Source organism: Podarcis gaigeae (genome assembly GCF_964106915.1).
Source record: "Podarcis gaigeae genome assembly, chromosome: 9".
Classification (NCBI taxonomy): Eukaryota; Metazoa; Chordata; class Lepidosauria; order Squamata; family Lacertidae; genus Podarcis; species Podarcis gaigeae.
The window spans coordinates 28593641-28619246 of record NC_139685.1 but is presented as its reverse complement, the minus strand read 5'-3'; the positions used below and the strand labels follow the sequence as shown (position 1 = coordinate 28619246).

Below are 25606 nucleotides of genomic sequence, written 5' to 3'. Positions count from 1 at the left end.
GTTGTTGGACCACAACTCCCATCATCCCTAACGACTGGATCTGGTGGCTAGTGCTATTAGGAGTGGATTCCAATAACCTCTGACAGGCTACATCTGTCCCTGCTGTAGAAGATTCATCTTATTTCTTTTTTCTTTTTCTTTATTTTTTGTAATGCAAAAACCTTAATAAAAATTTTATATAAAAAAAAGAAGATTCATCCTAAATTTCATCTTACAGCTTTATTATTCTTCATTGTGAGGACACACACACACACACAATGGTTTGGGCTTGAACATCCAAACCCATAAGCCAAATGAGTCATATTGAAAGGGGTGTCTTCTGAAATGATCAGGACAGGTCATTTCAGAAGATAAACCAGCATGAAAGATGCTGTTCACCAATTATTAAAAAAAACCACATTGAAATATTGTAATCCAATGTAGTGCTATAACAAACATTCTCTCCACTTGTCTGACAGAATGACCGCTCCCCGTATTAACTGGAGGGCGGCTTTTGCATGGTCGTGCGCAGCAACCCCTTGGAGACTACTAGACCTCCGGCAAGGTAGCTGGCTTCGCTGCCCCCCCCCCCAAGCTGGATACCTGGAGGTTCCCACTTAGCCTCGTCAATTAGCCAATCCTGGCTGGGGGGGGGGGGGACATTGCCAAGGGAGTTGACCAGTGGAGGCGGATGGGGAGAGGAGAGGGTCCTGCTAGCAAAACTATGGAGTTGAATCTAGCCCACTGAGACCCCAAAAAAGAGAGTTATCTGGAAGCATTTTACCTTTGGCTGTTTAACCTATGAATAACATGTCACTTAATGATGAAAGGATCTGTTGATCACAGGGAAACCCCTTTGTACGGTGCTTTTATGATTAAATACTCTGCAAAACTCTTTGCATCCGATAAAATATTGTTCTCCCTGCTGCTCTGCCTTGTCAGTGATTATATATGACACAATATACTCATGATTCATTTAGCTGAGCATTCTCATTATTGTTGATGTATGTGTCATTCACTGACTTCCTTTCCCTAGATTACAACTGAGCCTTGCTTGAGTTTATTTTTTTTGCCATATGGTGAGAGGAATGCATGGATTTCCTTCTCCCTGGTTCTTTTTCAAGGGAAACATCCACTAAATAATTTGGTTAGTCAGCACAAAAGCAAAAATGAGAAAGATGGGAGCAATCCATTAAGCACCTGCTGTTGGCCTCAAGGATCAAAAAAGTACTTTGTGCCACATACAATGAGAAACCCCTGAGATATGGACACCTGAACATGTACAAGCTCCCTTCATCGGAAAGGACAGATAGCCATGTCTGTGTGGTATTTCAGATCATGGTTTTCTAAGCACAGCCACCGAAGTCCTGTGCAGTGCAATCTCAAACAGTTTTATTCGGGTAGGAAATCCCACTCCCTAGTATATGGGTTTAGAAATCCAGACTTTCAGTGTTGCTGCAAACTTGTGTGGCTGCCACACAAGACTGTTTGCTGTATGTGAAGAATGGTCTCATGTGAAGAATGGCCTTCAATGTACCTTTGGAGCACCTGGCGTGGTCAGTTGTCACAGTCAGGATATTGGATTAGGTGAACTATTAGTCTAATTGGAAGAGCGGTTCTGTGAACTTTTTACAATAGCAACAATGGATTCCTAAAACATTTCCATTTGTCTGTCACAAAAACACTCTCTATAAATAGGATTGACCTCACTGGAAAGTTAAAGACTGTAGGCCAAATGTTTTACTTGTGCTTATGGCCAACTGAGAATAGAACTAAATAGAATGAAGAACTGGAGCACCGTCATAAGATCAGGGATGAAATTAATGGAGAGAAAGGAATTTTGTGTTTTCATTGTTTAACATTATCGGTAATATGACTGTTCTTGCATGGGAATTTTATTAAAAGCAAACGCATGATGTTCTTGATTAAATGAATGGATAGATGACTCTTTTGATAGATATAACAGTGCTATGGGGAAACCAATAAGGGTGTATGTAAGTAACTGTGATTATTATTATTTATTTAGTCAACTTACGGACTGCTTCCTGCTGCTGTTGTTAGCATTCATCTGTCTTGAGAGACAATGGAGTGTGCCTCTGGGAGGAAGTCAAAATGCTGTGTTAGCAGCACTGAAGTGACCCCTGCAGGGTGCAAGCTATATATAACAAATAACCAGCAGATAAAAGCACCAAAAATACTAAGAATAGTACAGAACAAACAGTAGTTCAGTCCAGCTGTGCAACCCAGCAATCAACAACCAGGAAATGCCTATACAAAAAGGTACGTTTCCAGTATTTTAAACGCACTATAGATAGAGCCTCTCAAATTTGGGATGGGGGAAAACATTCCAGAGATCAGGTGCCACCATAGAAAAGGGTTTAAATTAATTTTTGAAGGCTTGTTTCAGCGCTGAAGTGCAATGTGTGCTGTGGGATAACAGTGTTATAAGAATTCTGTGCTACTAATAGGGAGAACTGGAACAAGTGCTTCAGGCTGCAATGCCGTACACACTTTCGTAGCAGTATTTCCCATTGAACTGAATATGGCCTACATCTCAAGAGACATGGATGAGATTGCACCCTCAGTGAGCTAAGAATAGGTGTAGTGTTTGTTGCTTTGTTACACACAGAGACATGCAAAAGTAGTGAACTCAAGCAGCAATACCAATTGCAGCCATCTTGTGATCCTAACTGGTATTTAACTCCAAGAGCTTTCAAGGACACACAATATAAAGCCATTGCTTGCAATAAATGTAAGACATCTCTCTCTTTTTATTCAAGAGACCCACTGCAGAACAAGAAACTTGTGTTTGAACAGATGTGGTTTTAGATGTCTTTAGGCTGCAAATGGCTATGTCTTTTATTTGTCTTAACAAAATCAAGCTTCAGTTTACACCCTTGTTGCCATAAAGCACAGGTTGAAATTAGGGAGATGTTTGAGAGGTGAGAGTATCAGCAAGATTTCTTCAAAAGAAGGTGGAGTTCTTAACTGTGATGCAGTTAAGAACCACAGTTAAAAGCAGAACTAGGAGTGTTAAGTGGAATAAAGATTGAGAAAAAAATTAAATACTTTGGTGTATGGCTGATTGCTAAGAACCCCAATATATTCCAAGATAATTATGCCATAGTATGGAAAAAGGTTAGAAAGAACTTGAAAATATGGGGAAGGGTGAAATTATCACTATTGGGTAGAATCTCAGCAGTAAAGATGTGGCTTTCACGCATAGTAGCAATTTCCCAGAAGAAATTGAACATGCAAAAACATACGGAGACCTATTAGATTTTACAGAAAAATATGTAAAAGTTTGATGATATTAGAAATTGGGTAATGAGCTGGTTGCATTACAGCCACCTGAATGAAATGTTCAAATGCTATAAAAAGTGTTGCTTTGATGTGTTGCAAAGTTCCAATTTGAATGCAAACTAATTAAAAATAGAGTAATAGTGATATCGAGGATGTATAAGTTATTGTTAGAATGGCAAATCAAAGATGAAAAGGTTAAATCTACTGTGGTCCATTGGGCTAGGCATGTGGGGCACAACATAGAATTAGAATCATGGGAAAAGTTGGGGAAATTTGGGTTGAAATTCACTGTATGTCTTACCTTGAGGGAGAATTTTATGAAAATGATATACAGATGGTATCTAACACCAAGTAAATTATCCAAACTGTATAAATCAACGTCAAATCTTTGTTGGAAATGTAAAGAAGACTTATGTTACAAATGAGTAACAAAGTAGCTAAGGACTTTGGGGAGATGATTTATAATGAGTTGAAAAAGCTATTTAAGGCAACTTTCCCAAAAAGACCAGAAGCTTTTTTACTAGGGATAACTGAAGCAGAAATCCCCCCCCAACAGATGAATCTATTTCTTTACACAACCATGGCAGCACAAATATTATACACACAAAAATGGTGTGTTGAGGTGGTACCTACCCAAGAAGAATGGCTGCTGAAATAGGATTTGAGTAAGAACAGCAGTGTGGGTGATTTTTATTTATTTATTGTGAGATAAGACAAAGGTATAGAATAGAGTAACTATAATATGCAACATAAATTGAAAATTTGAGGGAACCATGGAGGGGAGGGAGGAGAAGTTGTAGGAGGAATGATTGCTTGCTAAATTTGAAATGTTGTCGAACTGTTTATTAGTTGAAAAATTATAAATAAAATTATTTTTAAAATAAAAAAGAAGGTGGACTGTTATCCAGAACTGGCCCCAAATCATGTAGGACTGCAACATACATGCTGTGTGCTCTCAAGCCACAAAGATGGTGGTCTGCATTGCAGGGGGTTAAACTATATGACCCTGGTGGTCCCTCCCAATTTTACAATTTATGATTCTGTGATTCTAAGAGTTACCAGTTCTGTGGGCACTTGAGACTCATGGGGAAAACAAGCACTGTCCAGTCCCCAGTCTGAGTCAAGCAGAGAGAATACAGGACCTTGGACAGCTCCAAAGGGTTATGCTAAGGCAGCCACAAGTTATCTTGTCTCTGTGAGCAGCTAGAGCTAACTGAAACCTTATGTAGGCTGGTCAGGACTGAAGTATGCTAGCCTCCCTGGAAAAGCTGGCTAGGTTTCTTGTTGTTAATTGTTATGAGCTCACACCTCAGTTGAGGATATGAGTAATATAAGAATAGTATCTTCTTATAAATGTGAAGTGAGTCACCAATAGACCAGCAGCGCTGGATCGATAGGAACTTCACGAGAAATGCAATCTTTGGTTGTAAATTATATTTCACTAAAATCGGGAAATGAAATAGATTTGAGTTTTCAATTATATGAAAATATTTATGAAAGCATGGGGTGAGGGGGAAGCACAGAGCAGTGAGTCCTTCACTACATTTGAAGCCCAGCTCTTTCATAAGGTGGGTTTTCACTATAAATGCACACACACACACAAAAACATACATACATACAGCTGCACCCCTGCTCGCTCCACTAGCCAACTCCCCTGCCACCCTCAAATTAACCCTCTACAGCTTTCTCTTCCCATCCCATACAACCACTAAATTCACTTTTCACCTTCCCAACCCCATTTCTGAAGCCACTTCTTTATTCTAATCTGCAGCCCCACTTTGCACCCATTTTTACATTCATCCACATGCATTTTCCTTTTGTGCATCCCCTCTGCACACAAACAACCCCCATGGTGACCTCCTGCATCTTCCTACTCCCATACATTGTGTCTCCTCCATGCTGCTTTTTTTTCTAATTTCTGCTGTTTTGCAAAACCTCCATTTCCCTATGTGTCCATCCCTGCTTTCTTCAAACTTCTGCTGTCATTTAAAGCTACACCTTTCCTCTGCTGTTGTGCAACCTGCCTTCTCTCTTGATCCCCTCCCTCATCCTGACTTCAGGCAAATCCAGGATTGCCATAAGGCACTATGACTTGATTGAATTGTAATAATTGTTTTGATTAATGTTGCCGTTTGCTTTATATGCTAATGTGGTTGATAGTATAGTGATTGCAATGTTTGTTGTTTTTTAAATGCTGTTGTGATTACTGTGAGCCACTCTGAGGTCAACATTTGTCATTGGAAAAGAAGAGTACAAATATTAAATCAACTCCAATCCTCTAACTGGGGCTGCACTCTGACTTGATGCAAATCCAGGATTGTGATGTGCACTACTAATCCCCCAATGGGGGCTGCACAATGACACCCTTACGTTTTTATGTATATAAAGGTAAAAGGTAGGTAAAGGGCCCCTGGACGGTTAAGTCCAGTCAAATTCAACTATGGGGTGTGGCGCTCATCTCCGCTTTCAGGCCGAGGGAGCTGATGTTTGTCCACAGACAGCTTGGCAGGTCATGTGGCCAGCAGGACTAAACCGCTTCTGGCACAATGGAACACTGTGATGGAAGCCGGAGTGTGCTGAAACACCATTTACCTTCCCATCACAGCAGTACCTATTTATCTATTCACACTCGTAAACTTTTGAACTGCTAGGTTGGCAGGAGTTGGGGAAAATCAACGGGAGCTCACCCCATCGCGTGGATTCAAACCACCAACCTTATGATCTGCAAGCCCAATAGGTTTGGTGGTTTAGACCACAGTGCCACCTGGCAAGGTCTAGGCTGGTGTGGTAGAAGTCAGATATCAAAACGATCTAGCTATGTAGGGTCTTTAGGAGAAACTGAGGTATAGCCCAGTGAGGTAGTCCAAGAATGGATGAGGTTCAATAGCGTGTTGTGAGGCAAAGGCAAACACAGCATAATTGACTTTCTTCCATGTCTGTATTCATCTACACTTTTGAAGCCTGCTCAGTGCTGTAGTATGCTTGCTTTCTAATGTCTGCATGCTTGGCAATTCTTTGGTTTGTTGCATGGTTAGCAGTACTTGTCAGGACTTGCAGAGTCTGCGCAGAAGAGTACTGCAGCCCTGACTGTAATGCTGTTGCCATTGCGTTCAGAGAGAATACAAAAGGAAACATGCAGCCTAAACTCAGCTGCTCTTGAAAGGAGACGTATTAAAAATAATCTTGCAGTTCTGCATTGCCACTAGCAAAAGGGGACAGTAAGAAGCAGCTACAGCTCCGAAAGCTTTTCAAGGATCACTAGGCATGCATTATGCCTTTCCATTGCTGCATGGCCTTTATTCAGGATCTCTCATCTTGGCGGTGGTGGGGAGGCATTCATAGTAAAGAGGTGCTACCTTCTGGAGTGTATAATGATAGTTGCTGCATGCCCACCTCCACCAAATATTTTTTCCTCCATTATCCATATTAGTATGGAAGCAGAATTTCACATTTCCGTTGATGAAAACCTTCATCATATCCCACACAAAAACACACATGCACCTGTTTTAGCTAAGGTATAATTAGACCTTAGGACAAGATTACATATCTTGCATCCTCTTCTCCCCAACGGGAAATTGCATTGCCAGAGAGTATGTGTTTGGCAATCTAATACATTAGGTGATGTGGAGAGGCCCAATAAATTCTGTGGAGCAGATTAATTTGAATTAATTTTAGCTTGCAGCCAATATTGGATATTTGAACAGAGGCCAGAATTTTCTGCCATTATTTAGTCTGGATGGTAATTTGTGCCTCGAGAATACTGCTTAGCCTGAGAGAATCAAGTGGGGGTTAGGAATTTTCTCACAATAACTTGCAATATACTGAAGCCAATGTTCCGTACTAACTAAATGCATTTACAGTGAGATGCAGCTATTGTGAGGTTATAGGAGTAGCTTAAGTCTCCAGCTAAATGTGTGACTGAGCAGCAAAGATGGACAAATCTGTCAATTTAGATTTCTCTCAGTTTCAGTTCTTAAATTCTTCACGTTTCTACATCAGTTTGGGATTTATTAATTCTTTAAAGTCCTCTTGAAAATTCACTAGCATTTTAGCGCAAATTTCTCCTAATAGACACATTATTGTATGCTGTTGTTCCTAATACAGTATACACATTTTTGCAAGCAATTCCTCCGAATATAATGCATTTCACTAATAGTTGCATTTATATGCACACAATACCATAATATGGCACATTAGTACCATAATACTATTTGTTTGGAGAGTTGCATCACAAAATTCAGAGCAGTGTGGATTTTGAAGAAAAGCTGTGTTTTGGTTCACATATTATTTTGGGAAAAGTGAAAGTTTGAACTTCAGATTCAAAATAAGTTTTTCCACATCCCCATGGAAGTGATCTAAATATTATAGAAGGGGAAAGGATGGCAAGAACATCTTGGTTATTTTATGGTGGGGAGGGGGATAGAAGTTCAAGCAAGATCTATCTGTAGTTTTAAGTCTAGGATTGTTCCAAACTGAGGAATTCTGTTCTAAGTATGAAATATATTCATATTGTCCAGCCACATTATTATAATCTTGATTGGATTATTGGTTAAATCCATCTTGGTGAAACTCATAATAATAATAATAATAATAATAATAATAATAATAATAATAATAATAATTTATTATTTGTACCCCATCCATCTGGCTGGGATTCCCCAGCCACTCTGGGTGGCTTCCACAAAGACCAAAAATACACTAACTCTAACTACAACTGTAATGGGGCCCTTAAGATTAGTGTAATTTCTGCAGGTGAGGGCAAAAGAATCAAAAATGGTTTTTTTCTAGCATAACCCAGCTCAGAAAGAGTATTTAATGATGCCTTCAAATGAATATTCCTCCTCCCCTGTATCCACAGGACTTCTTAGTCAAAGAATGGGCAATATCAGAATGCTGGTACGTGCTCCTCTTTCCCAGCTTCTGGTCCCATTCATAATCTCCAGCATCCCTTGTGTTGCTGCAGAGGCTCCTGGAGTGTGCTGCTTCCACCATGGGTTCCATTGTGTAAACCCAAAAAAGGAGGAGGAGGAGGCTTTCTGCATGGCTTCACCCAGGCTATGGAACCTCCTGCCAGAGGTGGGCCATTTCTCTGCGGGCTTTTTGGCACGCCATTAAGTCATTATTATTCTAGCAGGCATTCAACGTGCTTTTTTACCTGTTGCAGACCCAACTAGGCACTTTAGGTTGTTGTTGTTGTTGTTGTTGTTGTGTGTGTGTGTGTGTGTGTGTGTGTGTGTGAGAGAGAGAGAGAGAGAGAGAGATGCCCTGCACAGGACTTTTTTTTTCCAGCTGGAACTCCCCAAAACGTAGTTCCATCACTTCTCAGGTGGCACCACTGCCATTCTAAAAGAAACGAGGGAGGTGTTCATGGTGAGTTCCAGCACCTCTTTTCCTAGAAAAATAGCACTGGAATTGCATATTGTTATGGCAAATGAAGGATGAGTGATTAATGTTTATAATAGCACAAATAATAAAGATGTAGCCCTGCACCATGAGTGTGACCCAGTTCTGGTGCCATGGTTGTGGAATTCCTTCTCAGTGGAGAATTGCATGTCTTCCTCATTGATATATTTCCATTACCAACTGGAGATTTTATTTGCTCTTCCTTGTCTTTGGCGGCTTATAATAGGACTAAATGGTTGCTGATAGTTGAGTGTTGGGCTGCTTGTGAGCATTTCCACATTATTGTGGTTTTGCAGTTTTATCATTGAGATTTTATTCTGTGTATTAACAAAATCTGCACACCACTCTGTGAAGATCAGTTGAAGGACAGTCTAGAAATGTGTCAGCTAGATATAATACTAAGACGCATTTCAACTTCCACAACTTTGACTGCATCAGGGACCCCAGATGTCCATATATGCCAGGACTACCTGTGACCCCAGCGGAGACACACCTCTCTGGCTGAGTGCACATTCATTGCTGCTGGGATCTAAAATACGCTTCCCACCACCATCAGTATGGTCACAGAGAATGCAGTCAGAATGTCAACATCCAGGAGAGATTTCAATTTTTTTCTAAAAGGAGAGGTTTCTTGTTTCTTAAAGGAACAAGTTGTGCTGCAGCCCATTTCAGATTGAATTGCAACCTGCCTGTTGACAAAAAATACTTTCAGCATATTGAGATGACACTGCAATCTTTCTTAGGCACGCTCCTGTTATGTACTGAAGTGGGCCAGCAGGGGGATACTGTAGATAGTTCAGGTCCACATATGCAAATAAGGGATCGAAAGTGACGTTCAGTGATTGGATAGTTACAGAAAATGATTACTGTTGTGTTCTAGTGGCGCTCTATATAAGCAGGCTGGCTGAACCCTTCAGTTCAGTTCTGTTCTGGCCTGTGAATAAACAAGAGCTGTTTGAAGAATCACTGTGTCGTCTGATATGTTCACCCACAACTTAACAGCTCCCCTGGGAGTAAATTCATCAAATGCAATGGGACTTACTTACAAATAAACATGATTCCACTGCTGGTTGATTTCAGGGTCCCTATGTGCAAGTCCAGAAATTTGTTTCAGTACCAGGCACAGTTTGAACAAAAATAAAATTTTGAGCATGAGCAGACTGTATTTTCTTAAACTCTGGAGGCCTTCTTCCCTAAATGTAAGAAGTGTGACAGCAGGGAAAATAGCAGGGTTCCCCACTGGGTCTGAGCTAATCAACTCATTTTTAAAAAGAACAAAATTACACCAGTTTCAGTTTGCATTCTGAAGGTTTCCTTTTAATTCCTGAATAACGAAGATGGAAAAATTATCATATGCTGGAGGGCAGCAGCTTGCCTTAATATTTGAATTTGCATTTAATTAATATAATGTCTTTATTATTGGTATAGCTGTGGAGCATGCTGGTCCACAGCTAGTAAATTGTTGTGCTTTTTTTTATTCAGTATTATTCTAGGATACTTGCTTCCATATATGGAAAACCTTTGTGCTGGAAAGAAATATGCAGCCTAGGCACTACTATAAGGCACATTAAATTTGCACAAGGCCTATATTTCACAGACAGCACAGAAGCAAAACAGAATCTGCCACTGAATCTGGCTCCTATAAGAGATGCAATATGCAAAGGCATATTTCTTGCATACTGTACTGGCAAATTAAGGATCAATTAATACATATATTGGATTTACATTTTATATAGGAAAAATGTGAGAACCAAAAACTTGCACAATTTTGCAACAATGTGCTTCTCCAAAAACCGATCATTAAAACTTATTAGTAAATATATACATAATTTTGTGATTAGATTAGAAGTCTGAATTTCAGAATATATATATATATATATATATATATTTGCTTTCGTAGATTTTCACGGGTACAGGAATGCAGGTTTTGGTGTACTCGGGTGTCTTACCGTGTAAAAGTTGGGGTGTCTAGGCGACGTTTCGACGAGGTCTCACTCGTCATCTTCAGGCTGGTGCTTTCGGCTTCTTGTTACTGGAACAGAGCGGGATCTCAATGTTTGAGTTCCTATAAATACTGTAGAGGGGGTGTGGTGTCTAGCCTCCAATGTTCTGGGCAGAGAGGAAGTTCCCAGGCTAGTGTGCCTTTTCTTCTTTTGTTCCTTAATTACTTGAGAGATACCTTGAGTGATTTCTTGAGTGATATCCTGAGTACCACTTAGGTGGGTCATTAGGTGTGGATTAGTTGCTAAAGTCTTTGTGTCTTGACCTCTTGAACTTTGTGAAGAGTTTTCCTGAGAAGATGGCTGTATTGCACTTAGTTGTGCTTTGGCTTGGCTTCGTGTATAGGGGCGAGCTGTGGTTTTGTGGCTTGTGTCAGCCAGATCTGTGTAGGGATTGCAGGGGGGTGCAGCATCCGGAGGTGCCACCATGGATTGGCTACTGGATGGTGTCAGTAATTCATCTGTGGAGAGGGTCTGGGTTTGGGTCTGGTGTGGTTGATTGGTGTTGGCGTTCTGTGTGCCTCTGGATCTGGTGTCAGTTTTTGTGGGGAGGGCTAATTTCCAGATGTCTGGCAAGCGGGATGTGTCGTCACGCTTGTTCATGTTGTGAGGGTGTTTCTCTATCTCGATGGCTTCCATGATTATTCTCTTGTGGTGATGTTCCGTGTTAAAGAGCAATTTGGAATCTGCAAAATTAATTTCGTGTCCTGTTTCTTTCATGTGTTGGAAAAGAGAGGAAGTTTTTTCTTCTTTTTTGACGGCATTCTTGTGTTCTGCGATACGTGCATTTATTCGTCTGTTTGTTTGTCCAATGTACGTGGCTGGGCAGACTTTGCAGGGTATTTCATAGATCCCTTGGTTTTCCAACTGGATTTTATCCTTGGGGTTTCTGAGGATATTGGCTATTTTTTGGTTGGTGCAAAAGGCTGTTTTGATATTGTGTTTATGGAGGATTTTGCTAATTTTATCTGTAGTGCCCTTGATATAAGGAAGGAGGGCCATGCCATTGGGAACACCACTCAGACCAATAGTCAGCTCCATAGGCTCACCTCTACAAAATCTCGCTAAATTTCTCGCCAAGCAACTTCAGCCCTATGCAGAATCCATCTCTTCACACGTACCAAACTCCTTCCAGTTCATAGAAACAATAAAGAAGCAAAACCTACATCCTAATGACCTACTTGTGAGCTTCGATGTTGTATCTCTCTTCACACAAGTGCCCATTAATGAAGCCTTGACAGCTATTCAAAACAAATACAATCCCCCCGAATACATCTTGGACCTGACCAACCACTGCCTAACCAACACGTACTTCATCCACAATGGACAAAGATACAAACAGATAGAAGGAGCACCTATGGGATCACCCCTCTCACCGGTCATCGCAAACCTGTACATGGAACACTTTGAAACCAATGCTTTAGACAAGTCAGAACACAAACCCAAACTTTGGCTCAGATATGTTGACGACACCTTTGTAATTTGGCCACACGGGAAGGAAAAACTGGATAGCTTCCTCACACATCTCAACAACTTACACCCCAAAATACAATTCACTATGGAAATAGAAGCCAACAACCAACTTCCCTTCCTTGACGTCCTAATCTACAAAAAACCTGATGGCTCCCTAGGACACACTATCTACCAGAAAAAAACACACACCAACCGCTACTTACATGCACAATCACACCACCACCCTGCACAAATAAACTCCGTAGCCAAGACTCTCATCTCCAGAACCAAACGCCTGGCTGACAAAGACCACTTGACAACTGAGTTACAGAATCTCTCAAATGTGTTAATTGCCAATGGATACCAGCAAAACAGGATTACGAAGCTAATCCAAAAGGAAACACCCCCCAAAAACCAAGACACAGAAGAAAACAATGGCATGGCCCTCCTTCCTTATATCAAGGGCACTACAGATAAAATTAGCAAAATCCTCCATAAACACAATATCAAAACAGCCTTTTGCACCAACCAAAAAATAGCCAATATCCTCAGAAACCCCAAGGATAAAATCCAGTTGGAAAACCAAGGGATCTATGAAATACCCTGCAAAGTCTGCCCAGCCACGTACATTGGACAAACAAACAGACGAATAAATGCACGTATCGCAGAACACAAGAATGCCGTCAAAAAAGAAGAAAAAACTTCCTCTCTTTTCCAACACATGAAAGAAACAGGACACGAAATTAATTTTGCAGATTCCAAATTGCTCTTTAACACGGAACATCACCACAAGAGAATAATCATGGAAGCCATCGAGATAGAGAAACACCCTCACAACATGAACAAGCGTGACGACACATCCCGCTTGCCAGACATCTGGAAATTAGCCCTCCCCACAAAAACTGACACCAGATCCAGAGGCACACAGAACGCCAACACCAATCAACCACACCAGACCCAAACCCAGACCCTCTCCACAGATGAATTACTGACACCATCCAGTAGCCAATCCATGGTGGCACCTCCGGATGCTGCACCCCCCTGCAATCCCTACACAGATCTGGCTGACACAAGCCACAAAACCACAGCTCGCCCCTATACACGAAGCCAAGCCAAAGCACAACTAAGTGCAATACAGCCATCTTCTCAGGAAAACTCTTCACAAAGTTCAAGAGGTCAAGACACAAAGACTTTAGCAACTAATCCACACCTAATGACCCACCTAAGTGGTACTCAGGATATCACTCAAGAAATCACTCAAGGTATCTCTCAAGTAATTAAGGAACAAAAGAAGAAAAGGCACACTAGCCTGGGAACTTCCTCTCTGCCCAGAACATTGGAGGCTAGACACCACACCCCCTCTACAGTATTTATAGGAACTCAAACATTGAGATCCCGCTCTGTTCCAGTAACAAGAAGCCGAAAGCACCAGCCTGAAGATGACGAGTGAGACCTCGTCGAAACGTCGCCTAGACACCCCAACTTTTACACGGGAAGACACCCGAGGACACCAAAACCTGCATATATATATATATATATATATATATATATATATATATGAAATCACCACTTTTTTTAAAAAAATAAACCCTTAATCTCTCAGTTACCATGTTTTAATATTTCCACAAGCCAGATAAAAGGGAGAAAAAACCAATTTCTTTTTTTGTTGTTGATTGCAGCAAAAATACTCAGAAAGGTAAGTCACTTATTTTGCCCACTGCCGAAGTCTTTGTTCCTAGCTACAATAATGAAGCCAGCCCACCATCTTTATAAGAATCGCCTTCCCGTCAGCTCCCTTCCATATCTGTTGGCTATGAAGCCTACTCATTGCAGCTGCAAGCATTCATTCTCATGCAGCTGGTTTCTTTTGACTGTCAGATGTGGCCCATAATTCTTTTCTTACCCAGTGCCATGTCATGCCCTTTGATACATTGCTACTGTTGGCATCTGCATCCTTTGGCATATGTAGAAACCAAAGGTGACAGCTGCATTGTGCTGAGCAACAAATAGGGACACCGTTTCTGAACTGGTAGAAGCAAAAGTCACTTTCTGTGGAAGTGGGTGGATAGAAGGATATAAAGATTATTAGATTATTTCTAACCCAATTTGAGTTTGTAGAGCTTTTGCCACCATTTGAACTTTGAAAAGTGGGTGCTTAATTGTACTGAGAAGTCTGCATTGCATGACATCCACATCAAACGCTAATGGTTATACAAGGAGATATTTCTTTCTTGGGGAGTAGAAAGGCTGCAAGTGTGAGTTTGCTGGTACTAGTTAATTGTCACCTAATCAAAGGCGCTCAGAAGTTGTGCTGTTGTGTAAAATCAGTACATAAAAGGCAGTGAATATATGTTCAAACGGATGTGTTTTGAAATACGTAAACCCATCGAGGAGAGCTTAACTTCACCTGTCTATTTACACCAGGTTTTTCCATTCATTATTCAGTGAATTGATGAAATCCCTTTAAGACACATGAGCTAGAAGTTCACAGGTATTTTGGTACATTTTTCTTTCCTTCTTTCTTTAAAATATGGAACATTCCATGAATTTGCAGGTCACCTTGGTACATTTTCTGAGCTGAGTACAGTAGAGTAAAATTTGGAGAAATACAAAATCTGAATAATAATAATGTTCCAGTCCATCTATTTGTCTGAGAGGTGCAAATTTGCTTACAGAGGTGGAATCAGTGACACTCTCCTCCATTCCTGCTTCTGAGTCAGAGATTCCCCATACCAGTCCTGCAGCCCACCTGAAAGAAGGCCCTTAGATTCCACTGGTGAACCTTATACTGTATTTTGTTGCTGTTCTTTCATGTCCCTAAAGCAATTGCCGTCTCATGGCAGATAACTCAATTACCTGTGACAGACCTACAAGTGTCAGTTTAAAACACTGCACAAATAAATATATTTCCAAGCAGCATTCTTTGTTTGCCTCTCTAGTTTTGCATAATGTCGAGCTCACTGCATTTTGAACATTTTCATTTCCACAGTTATTGCTGAGGGCTTTGAAATCACTGCTATATACATTTTTGAATTTAAGATGAGGTATGGCCTCATTTTTCCCCTTCCATTGCCAAAAGCATTAGATTTCCAAACAAACATTATTTTCTTTTGTTTTTAAAATGGCATATTTGATTAAACTTATTAGGTTTAAATGGTTCCTCATAATACATCAATACGAGCACAGTACAGTAGCTGATATTAATGAGAATGCCACAATGCTAAGGAACACAATCAATGGCTTAAGTGAATATTTTCTGCCTGAGGGAGAGAAATCAGCATTAAAATATATCAGAGCCTTCCTTTAATGCTTCCAGCTTGATAAACATGACCTCACTCTTTCTTTGAGGTTTTAGTGCTGAACCAGGGCCTGGAATCAGCAAAGCAAGGGAATCTTTTAGGAATCCAAAATGTCATCATAGGGTGGGATCTCACAAGTGAGTTCTACATCAGGGCTGGATAACGTCAGGTGCAAGCTTTGAATGTGGACTTCCAGGTCTTTCTGTCTAACCCTCAAAACTCTTCCTGGACCACACCCATCACTGGTCCTCATTCATACCCCAGGTTCTTTCACTTGGCTGGGATGTATCCCTGGACTTTGATCACGCCTCTTGCTTGTCTGGTTGAAGGACAGAAAAGGGTGTGTGAAAAAAGCTAACCTACAGTGCAAAGATAAAATCTGCATTCATTGCTCCACCCACTTTCACCTCAGGTCCCACCCTCCATTGGCATGAGTGCCTGGAAGGTTGCCCAGAAAGGGACTAGAGCCTTCAAAAAGGTTCCCCATCTCTCTTCCAGAGTATCTCCAGGCTGTTAATGTAAAGTGGACATTGGAGGTCCTGATTCATGTTCTGTTGCTATCTTGATAATTCTAGATCTGTGGTTCCCAGTGGTGCCAGGTATATGGGACAAAGGGGGCTTCAGCTCTCCCAATATTTTTGGGCAAGGGCAATGGCCACCCTAATATTGAGGGGACTGCCACCCCCTCCTGCAGCTGGGCACCCTCTGCCGGCAGCCCAGGACCCAGGCAGAAGCTAGGACAAGTGAAGCAACAATCACCTGCGCTCGTCTCAGCTGAAGCCCAGCTCCTGGGCTGCCAGGTTGCTGAGCTGCGACTGGGACGAGCAGGCATGGAGATCACCCTCCACACATCCCGACCCAGGCAGCATCATTTGACACATCATGTGATGCATCAGGTGAGCGTACCCCCTCAGCGTGAGGGGCAAATCGCCCCCCCAGTGGTTCCCAAAGTTTCTGGGCCCACCACATTCTTGGTTCCATGAGCTCACCCCCAGTGTCCCTCACCCTATAAAAACATTATTCAGAATAGCAATTTGCACAAGCCATGATGGAAGATAACGACACAATAAAATTCAAAACAGTACCAATCAATTGCACATTTATTCACAATCCTGTTAAAACCATTTAGTTTAATTTTCAGATAGTCATTTACACCCCCAGTGCCCCCACTGCTACCTCATTGCCTCTTAGCACCCCCAGGTAATCCTACCCCACCCTCGGGTGTGGTAGTGCTTCCTTTGGGAACCAGGGTTCTACATACGAAAGTCCATCAAATCCACAAATTTTCATGTGAAGTGCACAGAATAATCCCCACATTACCTGATGCATTGTTTTTCTGATATAGAGCATGCAAGCTGACAGCATTTTGCTATTGGATAGCAATGTGGTTCAGTCTTCATCAATTGCCCCTATTATTTGAGCAATTGGTTTCACACCGAAAGCTAAACGATAGTTTCAAGGTTAACTTCTGGTTAAATAACAACCTGGGGTCAAATAAGAACTTTGAATCAGTGCTCAGATTTCAGGAAAGATAGTGAATGTTCCATGCCAGCCCTTCCTTTTTTCATAAGCAGGCTCCCTGGCCAGTTCAGGGATGTTGCAAAGAGTATTGGAAGGCTCGTTGAGGCCTGTGGGGTTTGAACAGTTGGGAGAGAGGTAGGTGACACTTCTCTGCACATGAATGGTCGAAGAAGCAGACAGCACAAAGGAAAGTCAAATCCAGGCACTGTGAATCAAAGCTGTTGATCCAAATTTTTTTGTCAGTTTCGAGCAGTCACACCCTGGGGTTTGGCTGGTTCTTTTCCTTTTCATCTACCATCACCCTCTTCTCCCAGGGTGTGCCCTCTCTGCACCTGTTCTTACATTAAAGCACACTTCGAAGACCTGGAATACATGATCAACACTTTAACTTCCCTTTCTCACTAACCCCCCAAAAAATGTTATGCCAGAATTTCTTTCCCCAGGCAAAGTTCCTTCCATCTGGTATTACTGGGCTTCATTAGTTCTCTGCAAAAATTAAGAAAGGAGTCAGCAGTATGGATCTCCTCTTCATGGAACGGTAGTTATAAACTCCCAGTATGTTTCCGAGCACAATTCAAAGTGTTGGTGCTGACCTTTAAAGCTCTAACAGCCTTGGCCCAGTATACCTGAAGAAGCGTCTTCACCCCATAGTTCAGCCTGGACACAGAGATCCAGTTCCAAGGGCCTTCTGGCAGTTCCCTCACTGCAAGAAGTGAGGTTACAGGGAACCAGGCAGAGGGCCTTTTCGGTAGTGGCGCCCGCCCTGTGGAACGCCCACCCATCAGATGTCAAGGAAATAAATAACTATCTGACCTTTAGAAGACATCTGAAGGTAGCCCTGTTTAGGGAAGTTTTTAATGTCTTATATTTATCGTTTTTTTATTATTATTATCATTAATTTTGTTGGGAGCCGCCCAGAGTGGCTGGGGAAACCCAGCCAGATGGGCAGGGTATAAATAAGAAATTATTATTAATTATTATTATTATGATTATCTAACATTTGCAGACCATCCTTTGTTTTCAGCAATGGATATTTCCCCTCCCCTTGTTGTTATTAAATCCGACGCCCGGTTTAGACCGGCATACCAAATATTGCACCTTTTCTAGAGATGTTGGAGCTAGCCACAGTGTGGCATGCTTTAGTTTGCATTGAGACTGGACATGGGAGCTGCTATCAAATCTTTATTTATTTGCTTTGGGGAAAGATTTGATTGGTTCAAAACACAGCAGCTAGAATTCTCACGGGAATATGAGCACAATATGTGTGGTGTTGCACACATAAGAATTTGAATTTTTTTTAATGTAGCTGATGAGTTTCTTTCTTTTTATCTAATTAACTGACCAATTACATTTAAATGAACCTTGATTATTTGTGTATAATTAAACTGACATAAGAACAAGTTTTGGGAGAATATTTTTTAAAATGAAAATAATGAGTAAAATATTAAAGTTCAGCATAATGCAGTTCACTGAAATTAAAATAGGCCTAAATCTAAAATTATATTCTTTGGAAGGTCTTAACATTACAAGCTGAGAATATTACCATCCCAAAGTGTTTAGGATATATATTCATTATGGAGATTTATGTTACACCATTCTATCTAAACAAGAGCCAAGGCACCTGAGAATATATGTGCATCCTGTTATTAGTCCTTATTTGGTTAGGTACATTTCTTCACCACTGAGAAACTGTTAACTATATCCCAATGCCCTAATTTATCAGAGTTGTCTGCTCTGAAAGATCTCTTTCACGTACCCTCAATGGTGCCTCCCCTTTGAAAGTGTAAAAATTGGAGTCTAGACTTCTTATCAACCTCTTCTTTTATTAAGCACTGATAATAAAATATGGCTAAAAGGTTTCACAATAGCTTTCCCCTTATCATGTCCATTCAGATCAAACAGGCCTACTTCATAATGCTGGTGCTAATATTAAGCATTAGACATTGTGCTCAGGAAATTCAGTGTGGGAGTCATGCCTACTAAGCTTTGATCCTGAGAGGCCTTTGACCTAGTTAAGATTGGGATTGTGTTTCAGATATTTCGTAGAGATGACCTTGGTTCATGGCAAGAGACAAGAAATGCAGTTTTCCTTTCTCCCTAGTTTAAAGAGTGTTATATTCATTCTGGCCCAACCCAACACAGCAATGCATGGTGGTATCATGGGAACAAGTGCAATAGCCAAAGTGTAGCGCACAGGTGGAAATTTTGTGGCCCTCTAGATGTTGCAGGACTACACCTCCCACCATCACTGCCCACTGGTTCTGCTGGCTGGGGCTGGTGGAAGTTGTAATTCAGCAACAACTGTAGGGTCACCAGCTTAGCCAGTTTACCCAGTTTACCATACAGTGATATATTTATTTATTTATTGCATTTATTGCATGCAGTGATATATTTATTTATTGCATTCATTTATCTGGCCTTTCCTCTAAGAATCTCAAGGCAACATATGCTGCTCTCCATACTCCCATTATATGCTCACAACAGCCTGTGATGTAGCTTTGGCTGAGTCACAGTGAACATAAATCTCCAGCACTCTGGCCAGATCCACTCCATACATTTAATGTCACTTTAACAGTCATGGCTTCCCCAAAAGAATCCTGGGAACTGTATATTGTTAAGGGTGCTGAGAATAGGTTCGTGATCCTTATCCCCCTGATGCAGAACTACCATTTCCAGAATTCACTAATAAGAGAGGTTGATTGAGGCTGGCAGGGAGAAACTAGGGGGCATTTTTGCTGTATGAATGTATGGAACTCTAGGCATTAAAGCAGCCCAGTGTTTGTTGGCCTTTTGAAGCTTCAAGCATTGTTGACTTTGATTTTTTTCATCATTCCTTCCTGTTGAATGTCGTGGCCCAAGAAGAAAGGAATATACACTGGCTGTGCAGGAAAGGTTTGGCTTCTTGGATCATGGTTGCCACTTCCTTGAGGAAAGACTTCTGGCAAGAGATGGATTGCACCTCACAGTGGTTGGCAAGAGTATGTTTGCTAAGAGTCTTGTGAACCTGTTCAGGAGAGTTTTATACTAAATCATGAGGGTGAGAGAGACAGTATTACAGAAGACAGGGAAACACCTGGTCTTGGGGGTAATAGCTTCATTGCTGCACAGGAGGCAGCAATGTTAAAAGGCAGGAAGCTGCAAGAAGGAAGCAACTGGAAGGAATGACTCGTGGTTTCAGTTATCTCTATACCAATGCACAGAGTATGGGAAACAAACAAGACAAATTTGAACTCTTAATACAGGGTGGCAAATATGATCTAACAGGCATTACTGAAACCTGGTAGGATGAGATTTATGACACGAATATAGAAATTGAGGGGTGTAACCTATTCAAAAGGAATAGACCAAACAGGAAAGGAGTAGTAGCAGCATTATAGGTAAAGAATATGTACATTTGTGAAGAGATTCATGGCGTGGAACATGGAAGGCAGATTGAGAGTATATGTGTAAAAATTGTAGGAGAGGGAAACAACAGTGACCTTACTATGGGTGTCTGCTAGAGACCTTCAAGCCAGACTGAAGACTTGGATAATGCCTTCCTACAGCAGATTACCAAACATTCAAAAAGGACAAATATTGTAGCCATGGGAGACTTCAACTACCCTAATATCTGCTGTAACTCAAACTGCCAAGAATGTAAAGTCCAACAGATTCCTGTTGGCATTTGCCTTGCTGACAAATTTCAGAAGAAGCAAGAAGGAGATCATTTATATTGGACTTGGTCCTCATCAACCGGGTGAGATCTCAAGGTCAGAAATCCCCAAACAGAAGGTAGTTCAAAATGGATGGGAGGTACTTAAAGGTGAAATGCAGAAGACACAAAGGCACACAATTCCAAAAAGCACGAAAAGTAGGAGGCTTGTAAGAGAGAGGGAGAAGACTTTTGTAACAAATGCATTTTGGTTAATATACAGAATGATCATATACATGACTTGGGGGAAAAGGCATTATTTTCTTCCACGCTGGATATTTAACAAAGCAAATATTTTTGTTTGATTTACTACTGGAAAACATTTCAGTGCCCCCCCCCCCCAAAATGATAAAGAGCAATTACAGAGAAATTAGATATGGAAAAGGGAAAAGATGAATGTAAACCCCAGTGAAAACATGATTATTATCTAAAACAGATGATGTTCATCAAAACCCAGATTAAAAAACAACCATCAATTTATCTTGATTCCTGCGTATAACACATCCATCACAGTCTACTGCACAAACTTTGCATGCAATAATAATTTAAAAAATGGTACAGTACCTCATCTATATCTGCATAATTCCCCTATTATTGCCCATTTCTGCAGTAATGAACAAGTTGGCTGCAGTCATCTGTGGCCTTGTATTGATAGCATAATTATATCACAGCAATAGATCTTCAAATGGCACAGAAGGATGTGGCAGAAGAGAGGTTTTTCACTTTATATTATCAACCCAATCCAGCTGGGGAGCACAGACAGTACGGAAGGAAGATTCTGCATGATTATCTCCAGGTGGTTGAGAAACTGTGTGCCCCAACAGATCCTGTATGTGGTTCCCCTCTCCAATTGTTGGAGCTTTGCAAGCTAATACTTTGGCCTGCTGTTCATCATGAGATTATTGCCTTCTGAGAATAGGAGAGAATAACATAGATATGAGTAGACTCACCTTGATCCTGGGCTTCCAATATATCAATCAAACCCTAAGTGGGAATCCCATTCAAAGGTGCCATGGGCTGTATCTAATCTAAGTCCTACTCAGAATACACCCATTAAAAATAACAGACATGACTTGGGTCCATTAATTTCAGTGGGTCTATTCTGAGTATAACTTTGCTGGATACAACCCCAGTTTCTAACACACATAAGCCCAATTCACACATTGCATTGGCACATGGTTAGAGAGCTGAACTCACATTTTTCTTTCAGTAACAGCATGTTGTGCCCAAAGAAAACCTGACAGGTCTCCTGCACATGAGCTGGAGAGCCGCATGAATAGGACCCGTGGTTCTTTGGGTTTTGTGACCCCACAGAGCTATTGCTCATGAGCAGGAATCCACACAATGGGCTTTCTCAGTGGCATAGCATGGGGGGTGCAGGGGGCCCCGGCCGCACCAGGCACAACATCTGGGGGTTAGGGTTAGGGGGCGCAAATCCACGGGTTAGGGGGCGCAAATTACTTGCCTTGCCCCGGGTGCTGACAACCCACGCTACGCCACTGGGCTTTCTTCTTGCACAGCTGTACATGACATGTAGTTACTGATAGGGGGAAAAATGCAATGTTGCTAGTGCTATTATTTTAAAGCTAACGGTAAACAGAACCAACTAATCCTGATTTTGCCCTTCTGCTCTTCCCTACTGAATTCGACAATGATAACACTGAGACTGTGGAAAGGGAAGCTAATAGCCAGAGCTGTCTCTTGGATTTGTTGTGAGAAGGCAGGGGGTAGCAGCTGGCTGAGAGCAGACTGATGTTGCTAGGGCAGTGCCCCATTCACCTTAACAGACCTTTTAATTTAATCTTTTAATTATTTCAGATTCAGAAAGGCAGGTGCAGTCAGTCCCAGTGCTCAAATTAAAAAGATATGAGAGAACCCTAGCATTCTTACCTTTATATAGGGTCCACTGAGCTGATGTTTATAGACGTTTGTGGGAGAACAAGATCCAGCTAAAATTAAGGCAGATTAGGGAATGGAGCTTATCAATTTCTTACACAGCTCATCACTGCTCAATCTTTCTCCTTCTCCTTGCTCTTTGAATCAGATATTTAGAGAAGAGTCACTTAACATTTGCCTGAGAGAAGTTTGGAAAAGCTTGCTATCCTTCCAAACCTCTTTTTATTTTTATTTTTAAAATGGAGTAGCGATGGGTGCAAGCTGTGTTTGAACTGCAGCCAGTCTTTTTATATTTGCAACCAATGTTTTTATATTTAGAGATGTGAGTGAACAATGGCTTGCATGAATTGGGTTTAAAAGGAAAGCATATGTGCCTCTGAGTGAGTTAGTTTGCATGGAAGTGTGGTGTGAGTCATGGAAATTAAGTTGCCCGTCTTCACTTGGCCTGGATACTCTGGCTTGCTTTTGATTGGTTCTAAGTGCAGAAGTTGGAGCATATCATTGGCCGAAGGCTTGCAGCCATAATACTTTTAGAGTAACCCATTTCTCCAAAGGGGTACTGAAGCAGGGATTAATGTTATAAGAGTCAGTTCTGCAATGGAATGATGGACTAGAATATACATATTGATGAGGACAGCTGGGCAGCAATATAGGATAAATTTCTGTTCAAATCTACACCAGTGTCTACAAAGGAACTCTCCTTGAAAGGATTACAAAAATGGCACCTCCCATCTCTTTATCTTGCTCGCTCTGTTGGCAAAGATGTGGTGAGGATGTTGACAGCAGAAATGGTAGCATTGTGTTAAGGTGTTCGGGCTTTGGGGAGACAGAGTTTCTAGAGATACACAATATCACTGGTCAACAAGCCATTTAGCCCCTGCAGTAGCTTTATTAAATATATTTCAGGTTCATAATGTAGATATTTCATTTAAGTCTCTTGTTGGTTATTTATTGTTAGTAGTTAGGCTTGTTATAGCTGGGTTTTGGGAATGACTTGAAAGGGGCATTCTTATTGAATTGTTTTAATTCAAGAAGAGTTTGGCATTTGGCCCTAATAGAGAAATCGACCAAAATATGACTAGCTAAAGGACAGAGATACAAAGACTCATTTACAACTGACTGGTACACTTTATTGATTACACGAAGAATAAAATAATCTTCAGCTTTAGCAAATATCCAGAGATTTTGGTTGCTCTATTTTAAACCATATCATGTGCTGACTATGTGTTCTTATGTTATATTTTCACTGCATACCTTGGGATTTGGGGGTGGGGAAGGGGGAAAGTAACAAATTAGAACAGAACAGAAGGTTGGAAAGAGAGATGGATGGATGGATGGATGGATGGATGAAGAAGTGGTAGTGGTAGTAGTGAGTGTGTCTAATGGCCACATATCTTTTGTTTTCCTGCATGGGAAATGCCAGTGTCCACCTTAATCATTCAGCATGAATGTGGGGCTCCTCTCTCCATGCCATGCCATACCTAAGATTCAACAAAAGGATAGAATTAAATGCCATATTTTCATTGCAGTTTAAGTATGTGTCAAAGGAAATAATTCATAAATCCTTCAGGAAAGCAACTGATGTTATTAAACAATAACAACATAAAGCTCTTCAGGGATCATAGGTAGAGCAATAAAGTTAAAGCAAGCTATTTCCCTTTTCATTTTCTGGTTCATTAACATGAATGTAGCCAGGAAGTTAATAGCTAATGAACAATGGAAAAGAGAAAAACTGAATCGGGTGTCAGTATGCCAGCATAAATTACAAAGAAGCACACTGGCAAGGTCAATAGATATTGTGTAAGAATCCTCGGGGGTTGCCAGATAGGTGAGGAAGCTGAGAGAGAGGTTTTCTGAACCTAGGTGGAGAAATGGAAATGTACTAAGGAGAGATCAGAGGAGCAGGTGGATGAATTTGTTGATCAGCCTGTTCCTATTGAAATGCTGGAAGAGGCAATAAGGTCGTGGTCAGCAAACTTTTTCAGCATGGGCCCAATCCATTGTCCCTCAGACCTTGTGGGGGGCCAGACTATAAGCCATCCCCCCCATGACTCCCCTCCCTTCTCCACAACACCAGATGAACCCCAGTGGCTGCTTAGCTGTGTCTTGCCAGTGGCAGGGGCTGGCGGCAGAGGAGAGGTGATGAGCAGTGCGCGAAAGGGCTCCGGAGAGGGGCTGCTTAAAATGGCGGCTGCTCAAGCGCTGCTGCTGCTGATATCAACAAAGCCCAGCCCCCTTCCTCTTCTAGGAAGGGCAGGGAGAAGCCAGGAGGAGGGAGGGAGGAGGCTCCACCACCATGTGAGGGAGAGGGAAAGAATGTGTGCTGGCGATCCACGCAGCAATTCCCAGACTGTCCACAGGCCAGATCCAGGAGGCAAGTGGGCCCCTTAGTTTGCCAACCCATGAAATAAGGAATTCGATCTTCTTTTGGCTCAGCTACTGACTGATAAACAGCTTAGAACAGGGCAGACGGGTACTGGAGCCAGATCATCATGTTCTGCTGTTTCATGCTCGAGCAGACACTAGATCAGCAGATATTCAGAGGAAACAGATCTAGGCTTGAGCCTTTGAGCAACATCAAAGGGCAGTGACCATTATGAGAGCAAAAGCTATTGGTGGGGAAGGGACAGTTGGCATGCTGTCTTTGAGCTTTCTCTTGCATTTCTGCATTGGGGCACAGAAGAAGAAGGGAGATGAAGAATGATTTGGGTACCATGTCACTTTCACAATATATCTCACATAGCTCCTTGGGGGGGGGGGATAGCTGGCATTAGAAACTGAAGTTGAGTAGTCCTGCCCTTTACAATTAATTTACAATTGGTTACTCACCCTACACATACACTGCATTAAACATTTTGGCTATGGCCCAGATAACAAACAAGCGGCAAAACTATGTACAGGTAAGCTCAGTCACACCTGTACAACTTCTGGCCCATCAGGTAGAATTAAGCCCATCTGCTATGTACGGCAACTGGTCAGAACATTAACAACCTGTGGCAGCTCTAGAAGGAAAGATTTTTCCTTATTTCCATCCCCTCACACACCTAGCAAGTATTCTACAC

General features: G+C 41.5%; 1 long non-coding RNA gene across 1 annotated transcript in view; it reads left to right on the top strand.

Moving 5' to 3' along the window:
* Positions 1-2223: 2223 nt before the first annotated feature.
* LOC310852602 overlaps positions 2224-25606 on the top strand; it is a 67104-nt gene continuing 43721 nt past the window's right edge. The window contains exon 1 of the long non-coding RNA XR_014568309.1: positions 2224-2259. This is a non-coding gene — a long non-coding RNA (uncharacterized lncRNA). The remainder of the gene's footprint in view (positions 2260-25606) is intronic.